This window comes from Mus caroli, unplaced genomic scaffold (genome assembly GCF_978045245.1).
Source record: "Mus caroli unplaced genomic scaffold, Mus_caroli_1 scaffold_17, whole genome shotgun sequence".
Classification (NCBI taxonomy): Eukaryota; Metazoa; Chordata; class Mammalia; order Rodentia; family Muridae; genus Mus; species Mus caroli.
Genome location: NW_028227272.1, coordinates 16,836,911 through 16,856,844, shown reverse-complemented (window position 1 = coordinate 16,856,844; position 19,934 = coordinate 16,836,911). Strand labels below are relative to the sequence as shown.

Genomic DNA, 19,934 nt, shown 5'->3' with positions numbered 1-19,934 from the left:
AGGTCATCCTCAGTTAAGAGTGAGTTCTAGGCTAGCTTGGGATACATGAGACCCTCTCTCAAAACAAGCATACACCCACAAATAGTTATAACATGGAAAGGAATTCGTATTTGAATCTTTACTAGACTAGATTCAAATTATGGTTAAATTAGTTAAAAGTCAGTTTCCAAATCAAGCATCCAGAAAAATCAAGGATGTATTCTTTGTATCAGCTTATCTAGTTTATCATCATCATCATCACCATCATCATCATCATCATCTCTGTATTTCAGGCTCAGAAAATTCAATAAACAATTAGGGCCTTGATTAGTGATATAACTACTGGTGTTGACAATAAAAACCTCTTTAAACTGGGCATGGCAATGTATGCCTACAATCTTAGCCATGATGAAGCAGACGCAGGAAGACAGCTGCAGGTCTGAGGCCAGCCTGACTTAGAGAGATACACTGTCTAAAAACTCAAAACAAATCAAACCAACCAACTAGCCAACAAAGAGAACAAAATTACCACCTTAAGAAGAAACAACCCTTCAACAATTCATCTACTAGACCTTGGCTTTGCACAAATTTGCATTTCTTTGACACCTATAGGAAAACATGGGCCTGCTTTCTGTAGCCAGGGCAATGTATGGAGTACTAGGTAAATTTGGGGACATAAAGAGGTTAATTAAAACTTGCTTTCTTGCTAGGCAGTGATGGCAATCATCTTTAATCTTAGCACTTGGGAGGCTGAGGCTGTTGGACCTCTGAGTTTGAGGCCAGCTTGGTCTACAGAACTAGTTCCAGGACAACCATGCCTACATGAAAACTTTGTCTCAAAATCAAAACTAAAACCAAAACCAAAATAACAAAAAACCAAAACAGAACAAGAACCCTTGCTATCTCTTTTCTAAGAACACTTCATTAACCAGCATTCCACAACAGAACCAAATACAAATTCTTACTACTTATCACAGGGTAGGTGATTTGAAGTCATCTTACAGTATGATATGCTTTCAAAGTATAACTTTTAGTCTTCCATATAAAATTAATCAGCCATTGTTTTCCCATTTTTTTGTTTTTGTTTTTTGTTTTTGTTTTTCAAGACAGGGTTTCTCTGTGTAGTCCTGGCTGTCCTGGAACTCACTTTGTAAACTTTGGCTTCGAACTCAGAAATCCGCCTGCCTCTGCCTCCTGAGTGCTGGGATCAAAGGTGTGTGCCACCACACCTAGCTTGTTTTCCCATTTTTAACAAATACAGTTTTACTTATCTATTTTTTTTTACAAGTAAACTAGCAATAGTTAAAAATTAACCACATTTCCTGAGTGTTGGGATTACAAGTGTGCCTCACCACACTCAGTCTGATTCTGTGTTGATAGAATTGGTCACTGTTATTCACTATTATTCTTACTAGCACCAAATGATCCTGGCTTAAAGAAATGAAATGGTTTAAACTAGTAATGATGTTTCAATAGCCAGTAAATATAAATATACCTTCTCAGCATTTGTTTGACCAAAGCCCCAGGCAAAATACTGGTGTTATTTAAATTTTCACACCTAAAATAGAGAACAGTGACATATAAGTCAGATGCTATCAGCTCAAGTACATTAGTAATATGCTGAAAACAGTTCTTACTAAATTACAACTTTTTAATTTAAAGTTCACTTTCATACAGATCATTAAAAGTAACACTCTCTTAAAGGAAATTAATTTTATATTCAATGACATTCAAATTTCTTTTACTATTTATGAAAACAGTAAGCTAAATTTGATGGTGAAATGAAGAAAAGTATATCCTGAGATAATTCCACTTTGAATATTTGAAGGATGCTTACAAACTTACATTGCATTCAAATTCGATAGAATTAAGTTACTCTAAGAGTTGATGTCTTAAGTTTAGGCAGATTCAAAGTTGATATCAAAGCCAAACATGTCAAGAGTAAACAGTTTATTCACTCTGTACTACATGTAACTCTGGAATCAATTTGAGAAAAGTCTCAAGAGTTAAAAGAAAAAAAGAAAAAACAAAACTTACCTAGTTCTAATTTAAGCTTTTATTATATACATTTTTATATAGAACCTCCAAGCTTATCAAGTAAGTTTAATACATAATTCTTCTGCTTTACTGAACCTTACAATGTCCACACAACGAATCCAGCACAATTTTTGTGAGCTATTGTGTATATCTGGATGTGTGTGTGTGTACATGTGTTGTGCATGCATGCATGTGTATGTATGTACGTACATACATGTGTGTGTGTGTGTGTGTGTGTGTGTGTTTGTGTGTAGGAGATAGAAAAGAATGCTTAAAAGTACATACCAGGATTTAGAGTAGTACATAGAATAGCAATTATATTTAAATGCTGTTCTGACCCAATCATTCATTAAGAGAACTTGTACATTCTCAAGTTTAGGCAGATTCAAAAGTCGATATTAAAAACAAATATGAGTAACCAACTTAAAACAAAAAAACCCAAAATACCACAATCACATCTTTATACCCAGAGTAAGCTAAGATTAGGACATGAATACACTATCTTGTACATTTCTTTACTTTCATTAGGCAGAATAATTTATCTGTACACTCGATGAAGGATATTGGGTCTTGGTAAGTCAGGTGATGGTTAGTCCTACCAAAATAAGTATTCTTTACCAGTAGTTAGTAAGGCCCAAAGCCAATGAAAGAGAGTCCTACTATTGTCTGACACTAGGGTAGCAAATGCTAGATCCAAATTCAATTTTAGACACTGTAGGGTTGGCATTTTTACTGCCTGAAAAGGTTTTGCTTGACTTATGCTCTTCACTAGACCTGACATGGAAACAATGTCATTTTGTAGCTCCCCCCACCCCCAATACACTCACTGCATTTTCATTTAAAAATGAAAAGCCTAGCAAAACAAGAGAGTGAACACTTGTAACCCCAGCACTCCATAAGCTGAGTCAGGAGGATCATTGTGAATTAGAGACTATTTTAATTTGCGTAGCAAGTTCCAGGTCAGCCAGGACTACAAAACAAGTCCCTGCTGTGAATGAGAGGGAGAAACAGAATTTTTTTTTTTTAATTTTTATTTATTTATTATATGTAAGTACACTGTAGCTGTCTTCAGACACTCCAGAAGAGGGAGTCAGATCTCATTATGGATGGTTGTGAGCCACCATGTGGTTGCTGGGATTTGAACTACAGACCTTCAGAAGAGCAGTCGGGTGCTCTTACCCACTGAGTCATCTCACCAGCCCAAAACAGAATTTTGACAGTTAGTTTTTCTGCTACCAAAATTAGTTTTGGCTTATTACAACCAAACTAGCTATGGTGCCAATAAAATGCTCTGTGACCTGGGATTCTAAATGGCCTTTTAATATACAAAAACACTTGGAAGTCAATGATTTTTAACATAGCATTACACCAATTATTCAGAAATAATTTTAGAAGCGCCAACAAAACCTAATCACTTTGGTTTGAGACCAGGTATACTTCAGCCTGTATATTTCAGGCTTGATGCAAACTCTAGTCCCCCATCCCTGTCCTGGAGTGACAGGCATGAACTCTACCCTTAAGAAGGTTTTCATTTGGGCTGGTGAGATGGCTCAGTGGGTAGGAGCACCCGACTGTTCTTCCGAAGGTCCAGAGTTCAAATCCCAGCAACCACATGGTGGCTCACAACCATCTGCAACGAGATCTGGCGCCCTCTTCTGGAGTGTCTGAAGACAGCTACAGTGTACTTACATATAATAAATAAATCTTTAAAAAAAAAAAAGGTTTTCATTCTCCTTATTTTCCATTTGGTTTAGAATGTTTTGGATCATCTAAGATAAGTCAACTAAGGAGAACTCAGTGGCTAGCATGTGTGAGAACTCAGTGGCTAGCATGTGTGAGAACTCAGTGGCTAGCATGTGTGAGAACTCAGTGGCTAGCATGTGTGAGAACTCAGTGGCTAGCATGTGTGAGAACTCAGTGGCTAGCATGTGTGAGAAGGCCCTTGGTTCAGTCCTCAGTATCAAAGGAGAGTGTGCGTGTGGGAGAGGGTGTGCTGGAAGAATGAAAACTCTTGAAGATAATTAGCTATTCTGTTGTTGGACCCCCAACTCCCAAGTCTATGTTGCCCAGGATGGTCTTCAACTCCTAGGTCTACTGAGTATTGCTCTTGCTTCAGTCTCCCAAATAACTGGAGCTGCCCACAGGGGATTCACCTTGTTGAGCTTATGGGAGTATTTACAGCATGAAGAACAGAAATATTTAAAACATCCAGCTGTCTTGTATCATTGTTGCAGTCACAACAGAAATGAAATCATTTTTTTTTTTGCATAAATGCTTGTGAGGACATTTTATTGACATTTTTCATTACAGAGTCCACACTTACATATTTGATAAAAGAGCTGTCCTAAAGTTTCCAGGTAAGAGTAAATAAAGTGCATACAAGAATAAATGCTGCAACATATTTGCTAAGTATTTATTTTCCAAAGTCTTGACCTCTGACTCTTAATGAAATGGCAGGAAAACAAGGAAGTTAAAAAGCACACTGGAAAAGCATTAAAGTTTTGGTGATCTGGATGAAAGCCAGGAAAGTTTAAGATATAACTGATAGCTCTCAGAATATTGTTTTCTTCTTCCTGTTTAAAGACTAAGTCACAAGCTTTGTTTAAAGAATCTCAAATTATCAAATGGTAGGTAGTTTTTATTAAAGTGTACTGGGTTGCATTTGTATATATTAAGATCTGAATAACCTTAGCATACGAGTGACTATGTGTTCTGATCAGACAGCTTCTTATTCTAATAGTCACCAGTACTTGGATTTTTAATATTAAGAGGGGCTGGAAGGATGGTTTAGCAGTGCTCTTGCAGAGGACCCAGGTTTGGTTCCCAGCACTCACAAGGCAGCTGACAACTTGAACCATCTAGAACTCCAGTTCCAGGAGATCTGACGCCCTCTTCCGGCCTTCGTTGGCACCGAACACTGGTGGGTGGGTACATGCTGGTCAAACACCCACACAGAATAAATTTTTTAAAAGTATATTAAGGCTGTGCACCAGTAATACCTGCTTTACTGAAGAAACTCAACTTTTCTGAGATAAAATGACAAAACCTAGCTGCACCATAAGTTTAAGAGCTTTGGAAAACCACCTTTAATATCCTCTGTCTGGAAATGACTGGGCTTTTGGTTATCTTAATGTACAGTTTTCCAAACACACCTTCAACTCACTTATCAGAAACTTCTCAATTACGTGGGAGATTAATACACGAAATTGTGTGCCCCAAAAAGGGAAAACTAAGAAAGCTCATTCAAAAATCCAAAACCAAAAAACTTTTAGGTGAATAATCTCAAAATATCTTTTTTTTTTTTAAAGGTAAAAGCCACCGTTTATATCTTTAGTGGCATGGATACATATTAAATCCTAATAAAGAAAAACAAAACATCAAACCATTATCAACCATCAACCATCTGGTGGTTGTGCCAGGTGTCAGCTGAGAACACTAACAGAAAAAAAAAAAAAAAAACCTGACATGATTAAAATCCGCTAGAGCTGATATTGAAGCTTCTCAAATGTGGCCTTGTGTTTCATCCTTTGCTACCTAAGGCTGGACAGAGCAGGCAAGGGCAACTTCGCAGAGCTGCGCGCTGTCCTACGCCAGCAGCTTCGGGTTAGCCCCCACCCCCTGGCCTCCGCGGGGCACGCCCCCTTCCTACCCACCGCCCCTCTTGTTCCCCTCCCTCGGCGCCCGCGTCCTCCAGGTCACCTTCAGGCGAGGGCGGGACTGCCTGGCACGGGCCACCCACCTACCACCCCCTGCCAATAAAAACTCGGAACTCGCCGGCCCGGCCCGCCTGCAGCGCCCAATCCCGGCCGCCCGAATGATCTTCGCCTCGGGTGCCCAGGGCTTGGGGGCGGGAACATTGGGAACTAAATTAAGAAGCAGAGGCCCCTGAGAAGGAAGCGGGCAGCCGGGTGGGGGCTCCCCCGGGACAGCCCGAGGCCGCGCTCCCGGTAAACAAAGGCTCCGCGGGGGCGGGTAACGGTCAGGTGACCACGCCCCGCATGTTTCGCAACTGTGCTGCTGGCTGGTATGGCCCCAGCACCCCGATCCTTATCCGTGCTAGGCGACAGCACTCACGGTCACCCCACGGAAACTCCAGGTCCGAGGCCGAAGCACTCCGGACGCTTCCACCCTAAGTGTATTGCTGACGCGGGGCTCGTCCCTGCCCGGTCCCCACGCCCGAGGCCGCATCGGGCTTCTGGCAGCCAGGGACCTCGCCTCCCTCCCGCCCGTGCCGGGGATCAGCGCCGCGGTCGCATGCCTCTTGGAGCGGCCGCCCTGGTACCTCTCGGCGCAGGCTGGAAGCGGCACGAGCGGCGATCCCTACGTTCCCTGCAGCGCCGGCGTCTCCTCGAGCCAGTCTCTGCCACTGCTCACAACAAAGGAAACATGTGACCGTCGAGCCAAAACACTTAGCGTCACCCACCCTTGGCCAATGGGGGGGGAGGCATCCCCCTTCCCGGAGCATTCTGGGAGACGTAGTTTTTACTGCCGGTGGGCTCTCAGGCCACCTGGGTTCCGCTAGAGGGCGGAAACCAATTCCCGGGCTGCTAATTCCAAACATTTATTTAAGGTAGAATAAGATTAAAGGAATGCATCTTGAGCAAGACAGAAGTGGTATGTTGATTGTTTTCAAAGAGCCCTTTACATCCCAAAGCCAAAGCACAAGACCAGGACTTAGGCAACCTTAGAGCTTGGAATAAGGCTGTTTTAATTACCACGTTCTAACACACTTGGGAAATCAGAGGGCCTGAGAGGTGGAATGTACTAGAAGCCTGGTCATAATTGCAGACGACGCTTTCTTTCTAAATCTGTCAAGGTCGCTATCAGAGCCTCAGTTACTTTTTTTTTTTTTTTTGTCTTAATCAGATGCAGGAGTTGAACAAAAATTGTAACAAACCTTTATTTTCCGAGGCACATGGAATCTTCTTCAAGATGTCTTGTTTCTAGGAGATTCCTTTTCAAGGATGACCGTCCTCTGCTCTTGAAAATGTTTGGTTAGTTCTGGCTTCTGACAAAAGTTATGTACTTCTTCCTTCTGCACTTCATTAAGACAGCTTTGCCTCCGTTAAAATTAGATGTGTTGCCACAAGGTAGAGAGAGATGAGGAGAGTTGACAGGCAGGCCATTTGATAAGCTTTTGGGTCTCCTTTTCATGTCCTATAAACTTTTAAAAAAGCCTACTGAGTACTTCCTGGGTGGGAGGGGGGGACCTTTCTTTGACTTTTCTAAAATTTATGGCTAGGCCTGCAGTAAAACTGCTTGCCACTCTGGCTTGACCAGTTGGTGCTATCAGCTTAGAGAGTCCTTTCTTTGGTTTTCTCTTGTCAAAGCAAGAAGATTTATTTTCATAGTCTCTCCTTCCTTCCCTCATCCTTTTCCCCTCCTCCCCTCTTTTCCTTTCCCTTCCTTCTTTTCCCCTCTCTTCTCCACAAATTGATTTAAACAAGATACGTAACTTGAAGGAAAACTATCTAGAATTCTTTTTAAATTGTTTATTATTGTTATTATTATTATTATTAATTCTTTGTGTGTGTCTGTATTGGCTGTCTGAGTGCTGGTAAAGATCAGAGTCGTTGGATCCCCCTGGAACTGCAGGTGCTGGGAGCTGAAATCCAGATAGAGCAATAAGTGCTCTTAGCCACTAAGTCATTTCTTCAGCTCCATTTATTTAAAAATTTAAAATTTAAATATGTTTTGTCTGCGTCTGTGTACCATGTGCCTGCATGCAATGCCCATAGAGGCCAGAAGAAGGCACCAGATTCCCCAGAACTGGAGTTGGTTTCAGAGAGTGTGAGCCACCATGTAGGGATGCTGGAATTCTAGGCTTCATCCTCTCTCATAAAGCAACCAGTGTTTTTAACAATGAGGCCATCACTCCAGGTCCTTTATTTAGGTTGCAAAACAGCGTCTTAATGTTTCTGAGGCTGACCTCCAACTCACTAGTGATAGAATCTTTATTTTATTTTATTTTTTATTTTTTGGAGGGAGATTTGAGAGAGAGAGATATGTTTGAACTTATTCGTTTTTCAGGCAAGCATTTTATTAATGCTTCAGCAAGCAGTACAGTAGGGCCCAAAGTGAGAAACTTAGTTTCACTCAAAGTAAAACGCAAGGTGTCTATTCTTAAAGATTTCTGAGTGAAGGAGCATATTACATTGTAAGGAAGCTGGCTTAGTTGATATGTGGTCTATGCTATACAAACAAGGCAGAAGAATGGGGCTTATGTGACTTGGATCATATAAGGTCATGAAGTCACTCTTTCTATGGGGAGGGAGGTATGGTGTGATGGTTTGTATATGAATGTCCTTAGGAGGCGTGGCCTTGTTGGAGTAGGTGTGTCACTCTGGGTGTGGTTTTAAGACCCTCATCTTAGTTTCCTGGAAATCGGTATTCTGCTAGGCGCCTTCACATGAAGATGTGGAACTCTCAGCTCCTCCTGCACTTTGAGTACTAGGATCATGAGTCTATGCTCCCATGTCCAGCCTGTGCACGGCTACAGATGCAACCCTGGTTAATTGTTTTGTGCTGTTTGAGCTTACTAAGAAGCTGGCATTGGAAGTGGTGTTCATTCTCTCCTAACTCAGACCCAGGCATGCTTGTCTAAAGTGTCTTCCAGGGTCCCTTGTCTGGGAAGAAGTTCCCAGGGAGGGAGGAGAACAGTAAAACAGCCCAAAAATAAGACATAAAAGTCACGGTTTCCTTGAAAACAGCTAGAAAGTGAGTCACCTCCGAGAGAGGTTACAGTGGGAAAAGGAAGTTGGAAGTTCAGCCATAGGAAGCTCATTCAGTGGAGACAAAGCTCAGGTTGGAACTCCAGCTGACTGCCTCAACTTCCCCAGGTGCTTTCTTCTGGATCTGTGACTTCCCATTTTGATGATACTATCTCTATATGCTTTTTTTCATTCTTATTTTTAAAAAAGGTTTATTTGTTTGTGTTTTATATATATGGGTATTTTGTCCACATGTATGTCTGCACATACATACATCTAAGAAGAGGGCATCAGGTCCCATGGGACTACAGTTATAGACAGTTGTGAGCTGCCACACTTTAGCTGAGAACTTGCTGACGGTTTTAGAGGGTTGATTCATGATCACCATGGCAGGGAACATGGTGGCATGGCAAGAAAGGCATGGTGCTGGAAAAGTAGCTAAGATTACTTCATATCTGATTTGCAAGTTGCAGGCAGAGAGAGGGTGTCTGTGGAGACTGAATAACTGCCTGGCTGGCCCTGGCATGGCTTTTGAAATCCCAAGCCCTTACTTCCTCCAACAAGGCCACACCTCCTAATCCTTTCCAAAGAGTTCCACTAACTGGGAACCAAACATTCAAATGTATGCATCTATAGGAGCCATTCTCATTCAAACTACCACAGAGTCTGTATAGAGTTCATATTCCTGGCCCCAGTTTCTTGCTCCAGTGACCTGTAAAGGCATGTATGAACCTCAGCTTGATCTGTTATGCCTGGCACTCTTCTCCTTGAAGATGCCAATGGGTCCTAAGAATTTATCTTGCCCACTTGTGGTCCTTGGATTGCTTAGTAAACAGACATTCCATGAATCCTGCAACGTCCACGAAGGAGAGGGGCTAAACATATCCAAGAGTGACCTCCCTTTTTGTTCTTGAAAAATCTCACCGACTTTCTTCAGAAATTGTGCTAAGTAAAGCTTGGGCAACAACCTTCAGACCCAGAGTTCTCATTTTGTCATCTCAGCGGATGTTGTGCTCACCAGAGGCTCTGTGTAGGCACCTACTCCAACTAACACAACCTCCCTGAAGCTCTCCTAGAGATCCCAGAAAGTGTCCACAGCGGATAGCCCAGAGGTCACCCTATGCTGGGTTGCTTTTGTTACTTCATTACATAAGCTCAGCCCTTTGACGGTTGTGTCCTCCAACTCTGTGTTTGCCGTGGTGCTTTATAGTCAGAGGCTTGGTCCGAATGCTAGCTTTGCATCCTAGTGGCCTCATGCTTGAGTACGCTAACCTTTCTCAGCCTGTTTTCTCATCTTCAAAATGAGGATAATTCTGGGAGTGGCAGTTCTCACTTGTAATCTCAGTTCTGAGGACCTTGAGACAGGAATATCAGTAGTTTGAGGCCAGCCTACATTACATAGCGCAAACCTAACCAAACCAAAAAGCTATTTAAAGTATAAAATATAAAAATATTTAAAGTATAAAAATAAAATTAAGATAAAACTACCTACTTTGTGTAATTATGAGGATAAAATAGGAAAAAAGCAAATGTGTAGTATGTGGGATATAGCGAGTATTTAACAACAACCAAGAATAGTCACCATTCTTTCTCTCACCAATTTCTATGTATATGTTTATGTGCCCTAGATTTTGGATGTGTACTATGTTAGTGCCGGTGCCCATGGAGGCCAGGGAGAAGGCACTGGATCCCCTGGTTCCAAAGCAAGTGCTTGAACCAACCCTGGTCCTCTGCAAGGACACTATATGATATTAATTACTAAGTCATCTTTTCAGCTCCTCTTATATAGTTTCTGCCTTCTATGCTTTGTCCTGTACTTTAAGAACATGAGTTGTAGTGAAGAAAATAAAGGAAGAGTAAAAAGAGATATACTATCTCTTATATTGCCTTGGAAAAGCAAGTTTTAAGGAAAAAAACCTCAGAAATTAAAGCTAAAAGAAATCACAGAAATAAGCATATGTTAACTATGGGTGCAAATCAAGGTAAATTTAAGTATTGCATGGTGTCTTAGTCAGGTTTTCTATTCCTGCACAAACATCATGACCAAGAAGCACTTGGGGAGGAAAGGGTTTCTTCAGCTTACTCTTCCACATTGCTATTCATCATCAAAGGAAGTCATGACTGGAACTCAAACAGGTCAAGAAGCAGGAGCTGATGCAGAGGCCATGGAGGGATGTTCTTTACTGGCTTGCTTCCCCTGGCTTGCCCAGCCTGCTCTCTTATAGAACCCAAGACTACCAGCCCAGAGATGGTCCCACTCACAAGGGGCCTTTCCCCCTTGATCACTAATTGAGAAAATGCCTTACAGTTGGATCTCATGGAGGCATTTCCTCAATTGAAGCTCTTTTCTCTGTGATAACTCCAGCTGTGTCAAGTTGACACACAAAACCAGCTAGTACATATGGCTAGAGGACAAAGGTTTTATGAAACTTGCCTCTCTGGATCCTATTTTATTTGTTTGGTTTTGACATTGATTTGGGGTTGTTCCCTATAGCAGGCTGACCTTGAACTCACTATAAATCCCGGGCTGGCATTGAACTTGTAGCAGTTCTCCTGTCTCATCTTCTCAAGTGCTGGAGTTATAGACATGAGCCACCTTGACTGGCTTTTAAAATATTCTTCATTTATTTTATTGTTTCTTGTCTTGTCAGGCTGATTTTAAAGCTCATAGCAATCATTCTCCCTCAGTCTCCCACGTGCTGGTTTTGTAGACATGTCCCCACCTTCATGTCCCCAGGCTTCAGCCGATCCTCTTTAGACTTGTTATTGTATATTATACATTCTTTCTTGCACAAAGGATATTATAGAGAACGGTTTATTCTTTCTGATGGGGAGATATAATTTATCTTAAAACTGCACTGTATTTAGAAATATTGAGAAAGATCATAAGTGGCTGGAAGAATGGTAATTTGATATGCTAGTATCATGGAAATAGGCTTTACAATAACCCTTCTGAAAACTATAAATTAAAATGTTTTGGGAAACTACAATGAAACAATAAAAGACTGATTTGTAGATATTGTTATACTAAAGTCAACTTAATAAAAAACAAAACAAACAAACAAACCCGAACTAGCCCTCTGAACACCCAATGAGAGTGCTGTCCTCTGAAGGTGTGTGAAAGCGTGCCCCTGCCCCTATAATATCTTCACACAAAGGTGACATGATTGTTTAAAACCTGGTTGACTCTGAGCTGTAGAACATAGGTCAAAGGGTCAGAGGTTGAAGAGACCTATGTTTCTTCTAGTAACAATTTGACATAAAAGACTTATTATATGCATGTATGAAGTACTAAAATAAAAAGTTTTACTTATTCATTACTCATAGTGCTGAGTGCTGGAGGATCAAATTTGGGGTAACACAAATGCTACACAGGTATTCTGCCCCTGGGCTTACATCCCAAGCCCCTGAATGTTTCTTTTAAATGTATGTTAAAAGCCATGTCTATTTGCATGCAGTTCTAGATGGCTCTGTAACTGGCCTAGAAAAGACTGAGGTCTCCCAGGTCACCAGCACACAGGCACAGAGCCTGGCCCTGCAGTGACTGACAGCATTGCAAGCACATGCCTGGCATAGTTTGGAAAGCCTGTCTTGTTCTATTACTAGTGCCTGGACGTTTTGCTCCTGTGGCAAATCTCTAAATTTAGATGCTTTTTAGGGTGACCTGTGAGTGACCTTTGTCATGGAGATTAGTGAAGGCAGCTTGCTTCTTCTTCATGAGTTTGGATGGAAAAGGTGGTGCTTGGAAAGCAAGGCTTGTGGGGATTTCTCTATCAATGGAGAGTGAGGTAGTGAGCATCCGAGTTTTCCCTTTACATCTCTCAGGAGACATTTACCTTGCACTTGTTTATTTGTGGAGATCAGTTCTCACTCGGTCAGGAAGAACCTCTTTTCCTGCCGCTGTGCCAGCTGGCCCATGAGCCTCTGGGTGACTCTTAGCCCTGCCTCCCATCTTGCTGTGGAAGGGGAGGGATAACAGATGCTTGCCTCGGCATCTGGCTTCTAAAGTTTTCTTGGAGGCTTAAGTGTGGGTCGTTAGATTTATGCTGGTAAGACTTTTATTTATGGAGCTGTCTCTCCAGTCCCTAGATGTAACTCATAAAATAAAAATCCAGGGTAAAGTTCTCTCTTTTTTTTTCCTAGTAACCTTATGGAGCTATCTGAAATGAACATAACTTAGCTCTAATATAATATCTTCCATGTTTAAGTCCCCTCCCCCCAAATTTCCAACTAAAAGTAACAAACACTTATTATCCTGGTACTTGGGAAACTGAGGGCAGAATGATCTGAAGTTCAAGGTCAATCTTTGTTATATAACAAGACCCTATGGCTTCTGAGAGCAGAATTATCTGACCATACTGAAAATTTGTTCTAACTCCCTCTTTCTATTCAATCTCAATCTCTCCCCCATAACCCTCCCCTTCTCTCATTCTCTCTCTGTCTCTCTCTCTGAGACAGGGTGTTTTTATGTAGCTCTGGCTGTTCTGGAACTCTCTGTGTAGACCAAGTTGATCAAGCTGATCTCAAACTCACAGAGATATGCCTGCCTCTGCCTCCCGAGTGATGGGATTGAAGATGGGAGCCACTATGATATTCTCTTCTCTCTCTTTAAAGGTTTATTTTTTTATTTCATGTGTATGGATGTTTGGTCTGCGTGTATGTCTGTGCACTACATGCATACAGTGGATCCTTTGGAAATACAGTTTAAAGATGGCTGTGAGCAGCTATGTGGGTGCTGGGAGCTGACTTGGGGGCCCTCTGGAAGAGCAGCAAGTGCTTTTAACTGTCGAGCACCCTGTTCAAACTCGTTAAAGAAAATTACATATTTTAGTTAGTCCATAGTAGACTTCCATGTCTTTTTCCCCAATACATTTTTGGTTTGGTTGATTTTCCCTCCCACGTCTACTAATTCCATTTAAATCTTTTCATCCCTACTATTTCCTCTACCTCCTTTTGCTTTTTAAATTCTACTTTAGTTTTTAATTATATGTATGTGTCTGTAGTTTTGTGTGGGTATGTGCATATGAATGCATGTGCCCTCAAAAGCCAGAAGAGGGCACTGGATCATTGGAGCTGAAGTTCCAGTTGGTTGTGGGCCACCTAATGTGGATGCTCTCAAAGCGCAGCAAGTTCTCTTACCACTGAGCTAACTGCGGCTATCACTTTTCCATTCTAACCATGAGTCCCCAGACCACTTCATTGCACCCAAATGTAGAAACCAGTTAGTATGCTTCAACAGATGTTCCTGGACACTCAACAGGTTCTCTCTAATTCAGAACTGCACTGGGAACATCTGGACAGTCCAATGGGAGGTGATATATTGTGGGTTAAAATGGTGTCCTGCATCCGGCCCAGGGTTCAGGATACCCCATGCCGCCACTGGGCAGGTGTCAGGTTGTGAGAAGCTGCAGGACCCTGCTGGGGTGGGGGTGGGGGTTGGGGTGGGAGGCACAGTCTGAGGTCCTTGGGGGAACTGTGGGATTTCTGTTTATGGTTCCCCAGCTGCACGGAGCCCGAGGACGACAGGTTCTCAGACTCTTGGATACCGCAGATGTCTCGGAAGAGCTGAGAAAGGGTTGTGGGCCCACTGGCAGGTTCAAACCCAGGGCTGAAGGGAAAAGGGAAACTGGTTGTGTCCTGCCTGAGGGACAAGAGCTTCCTTGGCTTGTTCGGCAGGCTTGGCTTGGTGGCAACCATGTCTGAGAACGCAGAGAGGCCTCCTGAGGGAGATTAGATGTGAGGCAATTTAGAGAAAGACCTGCTCCATTGTTCCCCACAGAGGGTCCCGATGAAAAGAGGCAGTCGATGATTTTAACGTGTTTATTGTCATGGAGGAGAGTTGTGATGTGTGAGACCTTACCCCACTTTCTCAGGGTGAGCCTGAGGTTAAATACCTTTTGCAGGGAGGAATGTCTGGGAAGGGGAGCTGAGAGGTTAGTAGAGGCAGAGAAAGGCAGAGACAGGGAGAGAGCAGAGGAGTAGAGGCTGGCCATGGCCATGTAGAGAGAGAGAGGAAGGAAGTGCGAAGAGAGGGGGAGCAAGAGGGCAAGAAAGAGGCAAGAGTAAGAGGAAGGAGGGGGCAAGCAGCCCCCCTTATAGTGGGCCAGACCTACCTGCTGTTGCCAGGTAACTGTGGGGGTGGAGTCCAGACAGAATACCAGGGCTTGGGGTATTGCCCTACATGACTAATGGCCACAGAATTATGGAGAGCTGAGGCCTGGTGTCAGGAGCCTAGTGTTTGGGAGCGAACACCTTCCGGGTTTAAACCTAGCTCCATCAGAAAGCAGGTTGCCTTTCATGGTCCCACAATCAATTATCTTTCTCTTCCTAATTTGTATTTTTTTCTCCTTTTCTAGAGCCCTTAGGGACTTTGTGTTAGTGTGGGGGACACTTCTCTCTTTCTTTCCCTTTCATATTTCCTTTTGGTCATGGCGTATGGTGTCACAGACTGGGGACACTCAGAGTGCCTGAACTTTCTCTCTTGTTTCACAGGCAGTTATTTGAGCTTAGGTGCAAAATGCAGTGTGCACACTGGCTACCAGCTGCCAGCTGGCAGGGGCTATACCCTTAGATGATCTTGCCTCCAGCCAGCACCCATGCAGTCTTCCTTTCTGGAGCAGTTGAAAATGGCTGGGCAAACTTCCACAAGAGGTTTGATTCATGAAAATATTTGGTGTCACTTTCCCTTTCCTCAGCTAATGGTGTCCCATGTCCATGTATCCAAAAGGATCCCTGCTGTATGGGCATTAGCTAAACTTATGATGATAGCCAAACCTGGGAGTCCCCTCTCTGCCCTGCAGGTCCACAGCCATGCAAAGGTTGGGGCAGACATCGAACCTCCTGAGGTAGAAGATGCAGAGTCACCTGGCAGTGAGTGTGCACTTGCAGTCAACATTGCAGGGGATCACGTTGGTGCTGATGGTGCCTTCGGACTTTGCCACACTGCAGACTCAGACTTTTCAATCGCATGCCCAAACTTCCTCTTCCCAGTTCTTTTATTATTAATTAGATTTGCTCATCTATGACTTCATCCATGTTTAAAAGACATTCTGATCGACTCCACTCATCCTTTCATATCTCCTTCCCAATCCTGCCAGTACCTCTTTCTCTCTGCATGTCCCTTTCCACATTCCTGACTTTTGTTTTGTGACCCACTGCGTTAACCAGGGTCAGCTGTGTGACCCTGCTTTGTAAGGATCCACTGGAGCCTGGTGGGCTCACCAGTGGTTGTGTAACTGAGTACAATGGCCACCCCAATCCCTTGTAATGTATTAGTATTCAGTAGTTCGTCAGGGAGGGGTACGGTCCCACATGCAGCTTCTCGGCTCAGGTTTGACTCTTGGCACACCCTCTCGTGCAAGCCCAGTGCAGGCCACACCTGATCATCACAGCTGTGATGAGATCATGATTGCAGTGTTTATGTCATTCCTGGATGACAGCATTTCACAGCCCTTCTCCGTGTCTTCTTGCTCTCACATTCTTCTGTGATGCTGCCTGAACCTTCGAGGGGGTGGCGTAAATGTCCTCTTTAGGCACCTGGAGCAGCAATGAGTCTCCATTCACTAAAAACCTTATTTACTGCAGGGAAGCTTCTCAAAGGCTTAGAGTGGCATTTGTCTATAGATGGACTTGGAAGGAGGTTTGGTGCTGTGTGAGATGAATTAAACACCAGGGAGTAAATCCCATTCACCCCGCCACCTCCTTGTGGCTTTCCTAGAAATGAGTTTTTGAGTGGGTTTACAGTAGCAGGCATGTGTCCCTTCTGTGGAGCAGGCTGCAGATGCAGGCAGAGAGTAGTAGACTATCACAGTAATCGTCATGCTACTATCATGCTGCTGGGTACATCTTGCCAAGTGCGTTGGTGCTGTATCCATGGAGTTCACAGATGGGGAAGATGTTGTCATTTCTTTCCCAGAAGCCTGTACAACACGCTCTAGCATTATAATCTAGCCAGCAGGGAGGAAGCCCCAAGCTCATTTCCATCTTGATTTCTCTATATCATACATCTGAACGGTGTACAATAGCATCTGAACATCAAATTCTGGTGGATAACCAAGAGGAAGAGCAAGTGCCTTGGTTGTTAGGTGGCTTCTAGGGCTTCCATTGCCAACCATAAGGAGACATTTCATACCTGGCTTTTATTCATTAACCCATGGGGTTTAAGCCATGTAGGCTATCTCTGTCCTAGCATAAACAGTTACATATTTTTTTACTTAAGTGTATGTGTGAATGTTTGTGTGAATATATGTCACATATGTGCTTGGGCTCACAGAAGCCAGAAATTATTTGATCCCTTGGAGCTGGAGTTACAGGACGTTGTGAGCCACCTGACCTGCATGCTAGGAATGGGATTCTGGTCCTCTGGAAGAGCAGTGTGGCTTACAAAGTAGTAGGTTTCTATGGTGCTTTCTTATACACCTTTTGTTTTGGTTAATTTTCCTCTTCTTCTTATGCCATACAGCCATCCCGGTTAAACCTTCCTGTGGTGGTCCCAGGCCCTTTCCTATCACCCACGTCTGCTTCCCCTCCTCCATTAGGACATCTGACTTCCCTGCTGGCCCCTTTCCAGTTTTCTGGCTTTTATACTCATTCTGGTTCAAACATACAGGGAAATTTGAAGCTAAGGTGCACAAATAAGAGGACATATTTGTCTTTCTGGGTTTTGATTACCTCACTCAGTATAAATCTTTTCAGTTCTATTCATACTATAATTTCATTTTTCTATAGCACTGAACAAGATTCCATTATTTAAATATAGTCCTTTTTTTTTTCTGTTCTTGTTTGTTTGTTTGCTTTTGAGACAGGGTCTCACTTATGTAGTCTTGGCTGACCTGGAACTCAAGAGATCTGCCTGCCTCTGTATCCCAAGCGCTGGGATTAAAGGGGTGTACCACCACACCAACTTTTTTTTATCCATTTTATTTCAACCAAACTACATTAGTAAGAAAATGTAGTTAAGGCAAGGATTACTACATCAATATGAGTTTAAACAATAGAAGGAGTGGTTTTGGGGATTAAGGATGTTTTAGGTAGTGTAAGGTTTTAATGAGTTTCTGAAATTTCATAAGGAAATGAAACTCAGTTGTCTGGCTTTAACCAGGTGATTGACTGTGGCTGTAGATGATTATTCAGTCTGACAAGGCCGGTCAACATTTTAGTTAAATGTATTCTTGTGTTGCTGGTACATGAATGGGGAACTAAAATGAGGAACAGAGAACTACTGGGGACAGGAAGCAATGGAAAGGCAAATAAACATTGTTCTCGACCTGGTCCTTTCCTTATTATGATGTTTTTATAATATAAAATGTATATGCTTTAGGGTAACGCCCTTTGGACCACCATTAGTTAGTTACTCAGCGAATCACTGCTGATACAGCTCAAACCCTAGTGAGGACCAAATATTTCTGCTCAAAGATCCTGCACTCTCAGTGACTTTTCATATGACCTCAGGTGACTAAGAAAGTGAGAGGGCTCTTGCTTTGTGGCTAGGCTTCTCTCCTTGTGGGTGCTGCTTTGCAACTGTAGCTATGTAATTGTGAGGTAGAATGATGAAGGATGTTGAGTTTAAGCAAGTGTGTAGCTCTGGGTGAAGTGAGGTATAGAGACAGATGAAGCTTGGAGGAGAAGCCAATAACTGCAATGTGGATTTCCGGGTAGTTTGGAGATGCAGCGGTTCCCTGTTGTAAGTTATTGCTCTGTTCCAACTTGTGAGACTATAGCTTTCAGGCTGTGCTTCATCCTAGGGTTTTACCAAAGCAGCAGTTGGCTCAATTTTGACTATAAATACACAGTCAGAATGCGTCTGTATTTCATTTGTGCTCATATACACAACCATATATCCAGCAGTAACCTTTTCCTACCAGTGTCCCAACTATAAAATTAAGGAAATTAGGAACACATATCACATGGGTATATTACGTCAGTGCAGAAACAAAGCTCTCACCTCAAAGGAGTACCTACCGACCACTTTCCAACATGGTAACCACTTTAAGGAGTGTTTTGTGATCACAGCAGAAAAAGATGTCATATATAAAGGCTCTTTTCAAAGGGAACACCAGGTATACCGGTGTGGTGGTTTGAATGAGAATGGTCTGCCTGTGCTCGTGTATTTGAATACTTAGTCTCCAGTTGGTGAACTGCTTAAGGATTAGGAAGTGTGGCGGGGTTTTTTTTTTTTTTTTTTTTTTGAAGTAGGTGTGGCCTTGTTGGAGGAAATGTGTCCCTGGGGGTGGGCTTTGAGTCTTTAAAAGCTCACACCATGCCCAGTTTCTCTCTGGTTTCTGCCTATGGATCATGATATAAAGCTCTCAGCTATTGTCTGCTTCTTACCATAGTGATAATAGATTAACCCTCTGGAAACTGTAATCAAGAACTCAATTAAAGGCTTTCTTTTATAAGAGTTGCCTTGGTTTGGGGGAGCTATGTGTCCTGGCCATACAGATAGTACCGAGGTTCCAGACTCTTAACCTCACTTATTCCCAGCTTTGTAGGTTGAAAACAGGTTGTATATCTCTTACTTTGAAGAGACTACCCTGCATATTCTATATGACTGGTTTTCTTAGTACTTATCTGTGAGCAAGGACTTTATGCCCTCCACAGAGGTCAACAATGAATGGCTATTAAAGAAGCTAATGGTAGCTCAAGATAATCTGAGCTCTGGAGATGGAGAAATGTCTGGTTGGTTAAGAGTGTAGAGGACCTGTTTTTGCTTCCTGGTGTTCACATGTCAGTTCCAAGGAATCCAATGTTCTCTGTGCTCTGCTAGTTTTTGGGCCGCACATACATACATTCCAGCAAAACACTAATATGCATAAAATAAGACTAAGTAATTCTCTTTTTAAAAATATAAGTTATATCCAGATATAAAGCTCTCCACATTCCACTCTCCACCATCATTGTGGTGTAGTAGTAATTGTTCTTCTTTTATTTTATTATTTGTTTGCTTGTTATTATATTTGGTCTTTTAAAGACAAGGTTTGTCTATTATGCAGCCATGGCTGCCCTGTAAGTTGCTATGTAGGCAAGGCTGGCCTTGAATTTACAGAGGCCCGCCTGCCTCTACCTCCCCAGTGCTGCGGTTAAAGGCTCATCTTGGTAGTTGTAATCTGTTAATTAGATTGAGAATCTCTAACAGGTGTGGACCTTGGAGGAGGGAATCGCAGTTTATAGTTTCCCCTGCTTTTCCAGCTTCCCATTTTGTGCATATAG

At 42.7% G+C, this 19,934-nt stretch overlaps 1 protein-coding gene across 3 annotated transcripts in view; it reads right to left on the bottom strand.

Annotated features, from left to right (window-relative positions):
• Window positions 1-6,427, bottom strand: part of Klhl24 (kelch like family member 24) — a 31,357-nt gene extending 24,930 nt beyond the window's left edge. Inside the window, exons 1-2 of one of the 3 annotated variants that reach the window (XM_021185338.3) lie at window positions 6,299-6,427; window positions 1,475-1,537 (exon numbers count right to left, since the gene is read on the bottom strand). The gene's annotated coding sequence lies outside the window, so the exon portion shown is untranslated. Of the gene's footprint in view, window positions 1-1,474; window positions 1,538-6,274 lie in introns of all 3 variants that reach the window. The other 2 variants (XM_085832293.1, XM_021185340.3) reach the window with 2 other exon arrangements.
• Between the last annotated feature and the right edge of the window lie 13,507 nt (window positions 6,428-19,934).